At 36.6% G+C, this 13202-nt stretch overlaps 2 long non-coding RNA genes across 16 annotated transcripts in view; one reads left to right on the top strand and one right to left on the bottom strand.

Moving 5' to 3' along the window:
* The window catches only part of LOC309340036, a 241717-nt gene that overhangs the window by 95744 nt on the left and 132771 nt on the right, over positions 1–13202 (bottom strand). The window lies entirely within an intron of this gene.
* Positions 8001–11183, top strand: LOC309340348. Its single transcript, XR_014155950.1, has 2 exons — positions 8001–8668; positions 9720–11183. It is a non-coding gene; the product is annotated as an uncharacterized lncRNA (long non-coding RNA).

Here is a 13202-nt window from a genome sequence, read left to right as displayed (position 1 = left end):
GTCCTTGCTTTCAGGGGGGAAAGACAAATGAGCCAAAAAGATTATTATATTACTTTTTGACCTGATTAAGTGCCCAAGAGGTATTCTGACATGACATTCTTTAACATGATATTTTGCTTTATGGGCCCTACAGTTATCATTTCAGAATGAACTTTAGCTTGAAATAGACTGCACTGACACAAGCATCAGCTTCTGCTATACGACATCATGTTCAAAATAAGTATAAGCATCACTAAACTGACATAATGATGTCACATAAATATGATTTTCCCACATCAAAATAACACAAATTCCCATTTGACAGTTTAAGAGAACTTGTAAATTTTTTAAAAAAATAAGTCACTTAATCTGAGAAAGCCAGTGTGGGCAGGTTAAGGATGGCAGACACAACTTTGAACAGCATTCAGGAAGTATAAAAAGGTAAAGGTAAAGGGACCCCTGTCCATTAGGTCCAGTCGTGACCGACTCTGGGGTTGCGCGCTCATCTCGCTCTATAAGCCTAGGGAGCCGGCGTTTGTCCGCAGACAGCTTCCGGGTCATGTGGCCAGCATGACTAAGCCGCTTCTGGCGAACCAGAGCAGTGCACGGAAACGGCGTTTACCTTCTCGCCGGAGCGGTACCTATTTATCTACTTGACTTTGACGTGCTTTCAAACTGCTAGGTTGGCAGGAGCAGGGACCGAACAACGAGAGCTCACCCCGTCGTGGGGATTCGAACTGCTGACCTTCTGATCAGCAAGTCCTAGGCTCTGTGGTTTAACCCACAGCACCACCCGTGTCCCTATTCAGGAAGTATAGAATACAGTAAACTGCTTCATGACAGTCAGGGCTGGCAGGAACAAAGCCGATAGGTCTTAGTCACTCTGCATGGTTAGCAGGACTATGCAAATAAGCTAAATCAATGGGTTCCACAGATCTGGAAAGGGACTGTCAACAAGCCTCCCTAAAGTCAGAATCACAATGTTAATGGGTGTAGGATTCCAAGCAGGTTCCAAATCATTCTTACTTCATAATAATGAGTTCAGGAAAGACAACAAGTTGAAGGGGGGGGGGATATACTTTTTTACATGTAGTTCTGATGAGATGGCAGCGTTATCTGAAAAGTGTTGTTCTGGCTCAATAAGGCAGGGAAGGCACTTTCAACATTTCCAGCTTTTGCTTGTTTGTTTAAATAATTATAATTAAAATTATACCCTGCCCACTCTGGGTGGCTCCCAACCAAATATTAAAAACACAAAAACTTCCTTAAACGTTGCCTTCAGATGTCTTTTAAAAATAAGATAATTGCTTATTGCCTTCACATCTGATGGGAGGGTGTTCCACAGGGCAGGCGCCACTACCAAGAAGGCCCTCTGAACAGTGAGAACTTTTGCCCAACAACACAAATATTCTAAAAAGGGTTTGTTTAATTTAAAATATTGTCATTCAAATAGGAAATCATTGCTTCCAAATCATTAGTGCAGGAAAATTGCTGATGGCTGTGGTTTTGGTTTGTTTGTTTTCAGAATTCTCTTGCATTAATAACAGCTGCCTTAGGTTTGGCAAAAAGAAGTGTGCTATAGGTATTTTTTTAAAAAAATTAAAATGATAATTTTCAGCAAAGAGTACAGTGTCCAGGTTCCACAAGATGGGGCACCAAACTACTGTGAAATCTCTCACTAAGAGACATAGGGGAAGGGAATCTTGGTTAAGACATGTAGCCACTGAAAGCCTTACCCTCCATCAATTTGTCTAACCTGTTTTTAAAGCCAGCCAAGTTGGTGGCCATAATTACATCTTGTGGGAACAAATTTCATGGTTTGTACTGTACGAAGGACCTCCTTTGTGTGCCCCAAATCTTCCAAAGTTCAACAGTCCTGGGTTCCAATATTATGAGGGAGGAAAACTTTCCTCAATTCACTTCTCTACATTATGCATTATCATTCCTTCCCCCAAGCTCACCCTTTTAAAAAAATTAAAAATCCTCATAAAAAGAGTTGCTCCAGTCATTTTGGTTGCCCTTTTCTGAAGCTTTTCCAGTTCCACACTGTCCTTTTTGAGATGAACTGACTGGAACTGTACTTAGTAGCCCAAGTGTGGCCATACCACAGATTTATAAAACATTATTATATTGGCATATGATGGAGGCCTTCTGATCTCCCTAATTTGTATTCTATTGCTCCCAGTCTACTACCAATGACAAAGGATAGTTGATTAGTTTACTGTCCAATCATACATCATCATAAGGATAGAGTGTTACCAGCTGTCATACACAAAGGCAAGTAACAGAAACCCCATCCGCATGTAATTGCAGAATCTGTCTATTATCTTTGAGAATTCTTGGAGAACAGGTAAGGTCCCTACAGACTGGAGGTGGGCAAATATTGTCCCCATCTTCAAAAGGGGGGGGGGAATACCCAGGCAACTACCAACTTGTGAGCTTGACAACGATACTAAGAAATGTCCTAGAGCAGATAATGAAAGGGTCAGTCCTTGAGCACTTAGAAAAAGATGCTGTGATTACTAAGACCCAGCATGGCTTTCTCAAAAAGAAGTCATGCCAGATGAATCTCATTTCTTTTTTCTTTTTCTTTTTGATAGTTACTATTTTTGTGGATCAGGAGAAAGCAGTGAGCATAGTATATCTTGAGTTCAGCAAGACTGTTGACAAAGTTCCCCATGATTGCCTTGCAGAGAAGCTTAAAGGATATAGGATAGTCATCTTCCAATGCTAAAGAGCTGTCGTATGAAGGATGGAGCAAACTTGTTTCCTCCTGCTCCACAGGCTAGGATCTTCAAGTTACAAGAAAGGAGATTCCGACTAAACATCAGGAAGAACTTTCTGACAGTAAGAACTGTTCAGCAGTGGAACAGACTTCCACAAGAGGTGGAGAATTCACCTTCCTTGGAGGTTTTTAAGCAAAGCTTGGATGACAATCTGTCATGTATAATCTAGTTGAGATTCCTGCATTGCCGAGGGTTGAACTAGATGACCCTGGGGTATCAACTCTACAAATCTATGATTCTGTGATACTAAGTACAATTTAATAAATAAACACTTTGTACCATTAATGTGCCTACTTGTTGTTTTTGACTTGGTTCTAACAAGGTCTGTATTTTGCTAAGCATGCTTAACAAAAAAAGAGAAAATAATACAGTGATAGAAACTAGGTCAAGTGGGTTCTCTAGAAAGAAATGTGGTGCTGCGGGATACTCAGCCATGAAAACTGCTTTACGGGCTTGAGGGCAGACAGCTCTGTTGTCAGGGAAGAACTCATAGGACTTTTAAGACCTAAGCATTTTTCCAAACAATGTGGCCAAACTAGAAAGGTGCTGCTACTGTTTTTACATTACAAAAATAAGCGCAAAAACTGAAAGATTAAGGCTGAAATCTTAGGCATACTTGCCAGGAACTCCTCTGTCTTTGGCTACTATAGACTTTCACTGAAGACTCGTTTTCATCACTTGTTTCTCTCTACAACTACTCTGCAGTTCATGGAATGTTAGTTCATATTCAACTCTTAAAAGTAGAAGTCCTTTCAGACTCTTCTTGATGTGGTAATCTTCTAGGGTACCTCTCCTACCTTTTCCTCATTGTTGGCTGGAAATAATAATAGTTTCCATTTTTGAGAGGAGCTGAAAACTAGAGAAAGCATGGTTGCTAGGGATCCCCTAACACTTCCAAATTGTTTGCAGAAACTGAGAGCCCAGGTACATCCCTCTTCTAACAGCAAACTTAAGGGGTGAGTGCTAGAAGGATTGAATCCAAATTAGGGTGTCAAAGAAACAAGAGGGAAGTATCAGCAGGTTTCCACCCCAAGGTTTCCAGAACTACAAAAATATTTTAATAAGAAAAAGTTCTAGGAACAAATCCCCATAAAATGTTGAGAAAATCGGGGGGGGGGGGAGACCAAGCTAGGAGAGTAAAATGCCCTGCTTGAGCCCCTTGCATTTTAGTAGTCTAAAGGTGGGCATAGCTAGCTGGAACCTTGAACAGAAGCATTCAGGTTAGGGAGGTGATGATGTGCTACAACACAGAGCCCCCTTATAATACACTAGCAGTGAGAGACGTAGCCAGGTTCTGATAGCTGAGACTTCTGGTCCAACCTGCACTACACATTTAAAGTAGTATCATACCACTTTAAACTGTCATACCTCCCCTCACAAAATCCGAGGAAGTGTAGTTTGTTAAGGATGCTGAGAGTCGTAAGGAGGCCTCTATTCCCCCCACAGAGCTACAATTCACAGAGTTCCCTGGGAAGATTTATTGAGTGTAAAACCTCTAAGGGAATTGTAGACCTGTGAGGGGAATATGGGTCTCCTGGCATTGCTCAGCACAAACAAACCACAGTTCCAAGGATTCCTTAGAGTAAGCTATAACTGCTCAAAGTGGTATGACACTGCTTTAACTGTTTGGTGCAAACAGGTCCTCTGAATGAAATTTACCCTTTGTCACCTTGTTCATCAAATTCCACCTAATATCAAACCATGAAAGTGTAATATGTAGCTAGGCTATGTGTTATGATTACATATTTTGAGACAAAATTTTAAATCTGTACACTGCAATATACCTCATTCTTCACCTACCCTAGGGCACATTAATTGGCCAATTACAATTCATTACTATGAAGCTTGGAGATCACTGCGCCCACACTAGTGATCATTCTACAACACTGTTGATCTAACTTCCCTCATAACACATTGATATAAACAATGAAACTACTCCATGGATCAAAGATATCAATATCCGGAGGATATAGTATGGCAGAAGAGTGTGGATGGATTGAAAGAGTATACACAGCACAAGAAGTCCCATACACATAAATATCCTCATGTCCTCCAATGACTCAAAAGTTTTAAGAATGTATATCAATTTTGGGGCGGGGTCATGTTTATGGTTTGAGTCTTGCTAAAAGTTATATATGTATATGCACTACAATACTAAATCACTGCTCAACATTATAGCATCACCAGGTTCTGTTTTTTTTTAAAAAAAGGAAAATGAAGCCCTGTTCTTAAAGCAAACACAACACAAATCATATAAACCTTGCATTTGGCTGCATACAAATTAGTTTTTAAAAAATATCTACAGGCAATATACTTCACGTGCAGTCTTTTGTCTAAAGATTCTTTATTTGGAACTAATAAATACAATCGTATAAGGCTTCAGCTGAACAGTAAGCATGGTACATGCATCACTGACAGTAAGCATATTTTTATGTTTGCAAATATATAGTTATTTGGTGCTGTATTGTGGGGATGAAAAATTAGAAGTATCTCGTAACAGTCAGTATAAAATCTAAGTTTATTGTTTCTTGGTTACATAAGGAGTAGCGCATTATCCCATAATTAGTATAAGACAGTATATCAGTATCATTAAGTCTCATTAAAAATAAAAACCTCGCTCAAACTAATTAAGTTAAGTTGAATCTGCAGAACCTGAAATCATAAGGAGAACTTAATAATTAATATGTATACCATAAGTTATCTGATGAACACCAATGGTTCCTTTTTTAAAGACAACATGAAAATTGTTAACATTTATGTTACACTTAGATTTCTCCTAAGTGTTTGGATATATTTGTTTTGTCAAGTCCTCTTACTTCCTCCTGTTCCAAATGATATACTAAAAGACTCCCCCTCTCCTTGAAAAGCATGGCATTATCACTATTCAACTAACTGTATTGCCATCCAAGCATTCTTACTTTCAAACACACACCATGGAGCTCCCAGTTATAATACTTTATAATGTATCTTGAGAAATGATAGTGTTTTACTAAATATTAATCACCTTAATTTAAATTCTATAATTATGCATTCAATGAAACACTGTCATGAACAAAAAACAACATATTTGTACAAACTTTACAGATAATACAATCTATATTATCCAATATATTATATATTATCCAACACAAATATTTCCATATTATAAACATGAGCTTACAGGTTTTGGTAACCAAGTCATTTTCCCAGTTGTGTGACTCCACAGAAATAATTAGATGCTTAATTAAAATAATATTTTGCTAACGGTGTTCTAGTACTGCTTCAGATACCACAGGGGTAAAAAATAGTTAATATTTTAAATGAACATACTGTTATCACTCACACATGGCTGTCCAAAAATATATACCTTATTCTGGAGGAAAAAAACATTTACATTTTCTTTATAAAACGAAAAACCATTAACTGTAGATTTAAAGCAATTAAAACAATGCTGTATCCATTCTGCAAACCGTTTTAGGAACATCAAGGTTGACAAAATAAGTAAATAAACCGAAGATGTTTTGGTCAAGTAAACATTACGAAACTACCCCCATTCTGAATAACAATAAAAAATCTTTTAAAAAAAATCCATTCAGAGTGGTAGAGATTAAGTATTTTCATGCTCATCAAACTTATAATAATAGTTTTGATTGAAAGAAAAGCAAAATCTTATTAGGCATTCACTAAAGCTTTCTTAACAAAAGGGCTTGTGGCCCTTTCACACACAAAAAACCCTTAACCCTTGACCTTTTCTCAGTTAACAGAATAAGAACACTGAAAATATTACATATCATATGAATGTTTGTTTTGTACAAACACTCTTCTCCATCTACTCTTGGGTAAGGAAAAAAGAAGTCCTCTATTTGAAACAGCACAAGCCTGCTTCTTAAGTCATGTGACTTTTTTTTTTTTGCTAAGAGCCATGTGCTCGCGTATCATTTTACTCTGAAATATCTATGCGGATTTCAGCTCAACCTGCCTTTGCTTATAATGCATGACATGGGCTGTGAGGGAGCATGAGAACCATCTCTCTTAAAAGCAAGGTTCTCATAGTTGGCCTGTAACCATGGAAGCAGATGCTTCTTCCTTCTTTCTTTTTCTTTCTTTCTTTCATTTTTTTTTTTTTTTGCCTTACCCCTCCTTACCTCCTTGCAGCCACGAGCTGCTCCCTATTGTTAAAAGAGGTATGCCTTGATTTTTCTCCGTCGTGACCGAACTTGTCTCTTCTTCAAAGGACATGATGCTGCAGGTCATCGGTCTAGACTGTTTGCACGGTCCAGAGAACAGCCTTGATGTAACCCTTGCTCCGTCTGTGCCACACCACCAGCCGTGCAACTGCAGACTGTGGGGGGACATTGGAGATCTGTATTTGAAAAGAAGTCCGTCTGATTTTGCCATTGTGCCTTTTCACTCATCGATCGAATGAATATCGAACCTTCTGTCGTTGCATGTGTGAAATAGATAGCTTAGCAAGCAGTTTTGAGCCCAAACCTGTGCAAAGGGCCAAACTGTTTCCTTTACTCCCAAGTAGTGTTCTTCATTAGATATCTGTTTCTCATTTATTTTATCCAGTTACATATTGATGTTATGCTTCTTCTGTACAACCACAATCGTTATTCTCAGGCTACGTCAAGCATCACCTTTCTTCTCCTCAGCTTTTAAAGTCATTTTCTTCCACATAGTCATAGTTAAGGTTCACTCTTCAGCACAGTACTTGGATATCAATGATTTAAGGCTGTAAAAACTGAGTGATCGTGAGCAGTCCAAAGTGTGTTAAAATCACACTGTTGGTGCTTTGATTACTACTACAAGTAATAAAGCTAATTCAATGAAGAAATAAATGAAGCACATCTCACATTCAGAGAGACAAAGTAAGAAAAAGTGTTGCCTTTTTAAAAATGGAAGAAAAAAAAATCATTTTTCACAAATGTGTAAAAAAAGAGAACTATAGCTTAATCTCTCTCAACACAAAGTCAATGAAACTTTGATCTGAAAATAATGGAAATGTTCCCTCTTCAGTAAAATGCCTACCAAACATATTTTTTATTTGAAAGAATATATTTCATAAGATGTGGGGGGGGGGGGGAGAGAAAGACAAACCCTGTGAAAGTTATGTATAAATGTTTCGAAATCAAACCAAGCATTCAAATATATTTAATTTAAAAAGGAAAACAAACCAACAATCTTCAGTCCCCAAAGCATATAAAGTGACGTATTCTGAAATCTGTTGATAATCATGTTTTGCTCATCCTCAAATACTGTGACCAAATCTCTATGACCACTGGCTGTCAAAAAAAGGACGGGAAAGTTAACCCCCTGACAACTATCAGGATCTGTTCATTGTAAAGTATGCTTGCCTCTACTCCGGTCTAATAAAATTCGGAATCAAAAAGGGCTTATATACTCTTCAGACTGCTGCTTAGCAAGAACTGTCTATATATGACATCAGTATCTGTGTATGTTTTAAGATATCAGTTTCTCTGTACTTGGAAGACATACCTATTTTCTCTAATTGCCAAAGGCAAAGGGGAGGTGCACTAAAGAATAAAGAAGGTTATTGTGACAGATGAAACATAATTCACAATGAATACTCTTTTCATCCAGACTTAAATAGAAGAGGATTACTCCAAGGAGAATTTTAGAAGAGACAGTATACTTTGATTCCAATAATATAAGGACAGGCCACAAACTGGAAAGGCACTGTAAACCTAAATAGGATTTTGCTGAAGATTTTGGATTTCTCCGTACTGGAAGAAGTGCTAACTTGAAGAAAGTCTGAAGAGAAACAGTCAATGCAAAGCAATATGAGCTGGGATTTTCTGGAGTGGATAATGATGAATGTTTGTCTTATATTTCTTCTTCATTTGACAGAACCTTAATGAAATGAGATCACGCTATTTCTTCAGTAAATTTGTTCTGTGAAAGTAGGTACCTTATTTAATACACTTACTAAACTTATCTGGCTTCATAGAACTTCATTTGTTAATCTTCCTGCTATACTTTGCTTTATCAGATGCTGGAGAAGTTAAAATTAGAAAATACTTACTAGAATAATTGTTTTACCAGATACAGGCAAATGTATTAGAACCAAAACACATTATATACCTATAACTACATATTTATTTTACTTGCATTTTTGAAATTTTCAAGGGGAAATGGTTTAAACTGTAAATTGTTTAACTAATTCATTTTAATATTCTCTTTTGCTTATTTCACTTCCCTCTTTTTTAAAGCACATTTTGAGGAAATTAATTACTTATTATGATCATAGTTATTTAACAAGTAAACATAATAAACCATTGCTTTTTCTACATTTTCATTTTCTTTGATGCAAATATGTCTTGATTAACAAATAGGTGCATTTTATATGTTTGTCATTGTTACTTCAAGCTGCAGTTTTGCCACAAAACAATGTAGCAAGATATTATTTAAGCTAAAACAGAATACAGAGAATCTTGAATGGTAATACCCCAAAACAGTTTAGGGCGAAAGCACACATTAGATTCTTGTTATAGGTTTTCTTCATTATTGTATACATTATAAAATACTTCTAAATGGCTGTAAGGATGAAAAATGGTTTCTTAATCGAAATAAGAAATGTTTTAAATAATAAATGTTTTATAGTATAGTTCTATCTTTACTTGTTTCATACTTAATGACATGCCACGCAGTTTCAGTTCTGAACAGCATGCTACACATTTTAGCAACTTGTTTGTCCATATATAAGATTATTGAAGATTAAATTAACATTTGAATTAAAATTAGTCCAGACATCTGAAGGAAGATGCTGTCCATTGAGTTACATCCCCTAATTTTATTACCAAGAAAAAATGTCATTCTATAATCTGTCACTACAAAAAACTATTCAGAACAATATATACGATAATATTCAAGCACTACTTTCAAATATCTATAATACCAAACTGCCTATATCCCTTTTAATAACAGCCATGGCATAATTCAACATTTCTGCAGCCCTTTCTCATAGAATACGCAAGGATGAAAAGAAATAGTGAAATGCAAGCTATTTTATCATGGTGAGTACAGAGCAAGAGGCGTCAACTCAAAAGACAAATAAGCTGAAAACAATTGTTTCATACAAAATGTCCATCTGTGTCAATTTCAGAGGTACGTGTTAAAGAAAAAGAACTGAGTAAAGCCATTTTTATTTCATTTTGAATTTTAGTCATTATATGCTTCACTGAACCCTTATTAGAATATTTACTTTAAATATTTAGCTGCCATGAAGATTCTAAAATAGAAGGTTCCAATTTAAATCTTAAGATAGTATCTTTTAGAAAACTGTGACTACACTATTCATTTTTATCAAGTTATGTTTAATGAAACAAAATATTAAAAGCTGCAATCTTAGTAGCAAATCATTGCATCTGAATAAAGTGTTTCACAAAACAGAATGTTATACTAACCATACAAATTCATATTACATAGTAAAATTTGATGCCACTATATCTTATCTAGGTTGCATAACAGTATTATAGATCAACATCTCATTAAAAAAAAAATACTGTAGTCTAAAAAACAATATTATTTTAAATACTACATTATTGTATAGTAGCCCTGCATGCTAATAACAATTCAGAATGCATATTTTCTGCAATTAATTGGCTATGTTAGTAAATATGAAACGAGTGTTTAGTTCATTGTTTGAAGTGTGAACATTTTTGTTTAAAGACTGTTTGCATTATTTCCCTTGCCCCTTTGTTGCTGTATGGTTATTACAAATTCAGCAGAGCAATTTAAACATCTTTAATTAAAACTATTTTGATTCGATGAGGCTAGGAGCCGCACTCTCCATCTTTTTTTAAAGAAGACTTTGATTTTATAAGACAAGCTGGAGAGGAGTCAAATCTGCCACATGCTGTGTGAAAAAATGCCACCCTGGTGTGAACAAAGGGTTTAGAATGGAGTCAAGAAGCGTGCAAGCTCAATGTGTAAGCTTTTCCTGTGAATTGTTCTGCCACAACCTGCAGGATATCAAGTGGGCAGGGAAGAATAGGCAGCTCTTAGAAGCTACAACAGAGAAACACTGGCAATCCAAAGTGTGAGAGAGCCTCTTTTGTTTTGCTTCATTACGGCAAACTGTTTTACCCAAACAGAAACTAAATTCAAGACCAAAAAAAGAAAAGGAAAAAGTCTGAGACTGGCTGAAGAACCAGTGGTATGTGCCTTTTTATCTTCTCACAGTCCGGAACAAGGTGATGGAATTTACAAATCAGATAATTCATGGCATGGGCCTCTCAACTCTCCTTCCAAAATATATGAATAACTTGTGCTGCCCACCAAAAGAAAGAAAGCTCTGTGACCTCTTCCTAAGCTAACTGCTGTGAGATGGAGAAAAACATTAAACCTTTCTAGCTTTATGCATTTCCTTCATGATGGGTGATGTTGAATTGAAAATAAAATTCAGTGTTTTCTTAACTCCAGTGGGTCAATTTATTTTCACTTTTGACTAATATTTGTAATTTTTTTCCTCATTACTTGGCAACAATTAATCTTCATAACATGCTCAAAAAATAATCCTCATAAAGTTTTTGACAATTATATACTGTTTTTTAACAACTGATATTCATAATCACCTTCAGTGATGGCATAAACCTACTCGTCTCTTTCAAAGACACAATTTCATGCAAGCATTAATTTGTGTGGGATACTATTCACTGTAATTTAGAAAGTAATATAAATGTTCTAATCAAAATTACGAATGTTTTAGGAATTCTATATCACAGTCATTATCAATTTCCACGTAAACAACAGAATATATTATCTTTTTATCCTGCATAAAGAATTCTGTAAGAATCACATTGTGAAAGTTTCTCTCTTCCCAACTTACAAATACAGATCAATCTGTTAAAGTAACGTTACCATCACACAGTCCATTCTATTTAAAGTATAATGCAACACAACACCCAAGGACAATACATATCTTTTAAAAAAACCAACTTATTTCTACAATTACTTTGTTGTGCATTATAAAATTATTCCTAATTAGTTCACAGCTAGCTTAAAAACTAATATAATTGGATTTTAGCTAATTCTAGCTGAATATCAACAAGAGAAACTATTGAAAAAGGAATTTTAAAGCTCACTTTAACATTAATAACTCTTTCATACTGTATATAACAGAGTCTGTCCAAAGCAAACACTCAGTATATCCCATAATATTTCATAGTTTTCCATTGTTTTAGATGTAGACATGTGTGCGTTCACATGGAAATATGATTTCCACCAAAAACTGGGAAGGGGGACTGAATAAGTCTGAAAACAGTCTCAGTAATCTGGCCATTATGTATTGCTAATAAGTGTGATTGAGCTGGTCAGTGTCTGCACTGCAAAGAAGCACATTTTGTTCATCCAGGAGGAATGTGGGTTCAGGCACACAGTAACAGCATAATACTTTGCATGACTATTCAGAATAAGCCCCACTAAGAACAACAAACCTTACTCCCAAGTAAGTGTTAATAGGATTGCAGCCCAAGTAGCAGATTTAGCAAAGAGGACTGCAGCCTGGCTTCCTGTAGTAGAGCAAATGATACTGTAATTCTTTACTGGACCTGGCTATTTGGACCTGACCATTGTCCGATTTGCAGTTTTGAATTCCAGTGGTCAGTCCTGAGCAAAACACAACTCAAATTGCTCATGTTACGAACATTTTTATTGAGTATTTTTGCTAGGGTTTTAAACATGATTTTAGTTCTTTTTGAACAATTATCCATTAACTCTTGTTGCACCATAACACTGTCTAATGTCCCTGCACATCTGAAACTCACACACTTCACCCCCTCCCCCACATCCTCCTCTCTTTATACACCGTGGCACAAGCACTGTTTTTTGGGGGGGAGTGCCACCACATGTTTGCACTCTCTTTTATCAGTTACCCCACTTCCCCACCCCAGGTCTCTCTGGACCCCCATCTCTGAATCTTGTAGCCCTGCTATTTTTGTCTGAACTTCCACAGGCTGCTTGTGCCCTCTGTGTCTCCCTCATGTGCTGCTTCTCTGTTCATCTTTTCTCTTTTCTTTGGCCCTTTGCACCATCATAGTTTTCTCTGTGACTCTTCAATATTAGCTATATTCTCTCCTTCCCCATCATGCACATCTCTTTGTACTCCACCATCTTCCTCTCCCCACTTTTTATTTCTTCAGTCATCATTCCTCTCCTCTTTCACTAGTGTCAGATTACCAAACAGGCGGAGTAGGCCATGGGCCCCACACCTTTATGGGGGCCCATGATAACGGATCAAAATAATATTGATTTAAACTTGAAATAAAAATGTTTATTAAAAATGTTGGTTGGCAAAATCATAAACATATTAGATTATCTGTGAGGTCCCCCCACAAGATTTCAACTGCCTAGGGGCCTCCACAGGGTTCAATCCGGCACTGTCCTTCACCCCTTATCTCTCAACTCCTCGCTCACTCTGATAAAAACACACAACTA

This window comes from Podarcis erhardii (genome assembly GCF_964252035.2).
Source record: "Podarcis erhardii genome assembly, chromosome: 4".
Lineage (NCBI taxonomy): Eukaryota > Metazoa > Chordata > Lepidosauria > Squamata > Lacertidae > Podarcis > Podarcis erhardii.
The sequence above is the reverse complement of the archived record's forward strand: the minus strand, read 5'-3'. Positions and strand labels throughout refer to the sequence as shown.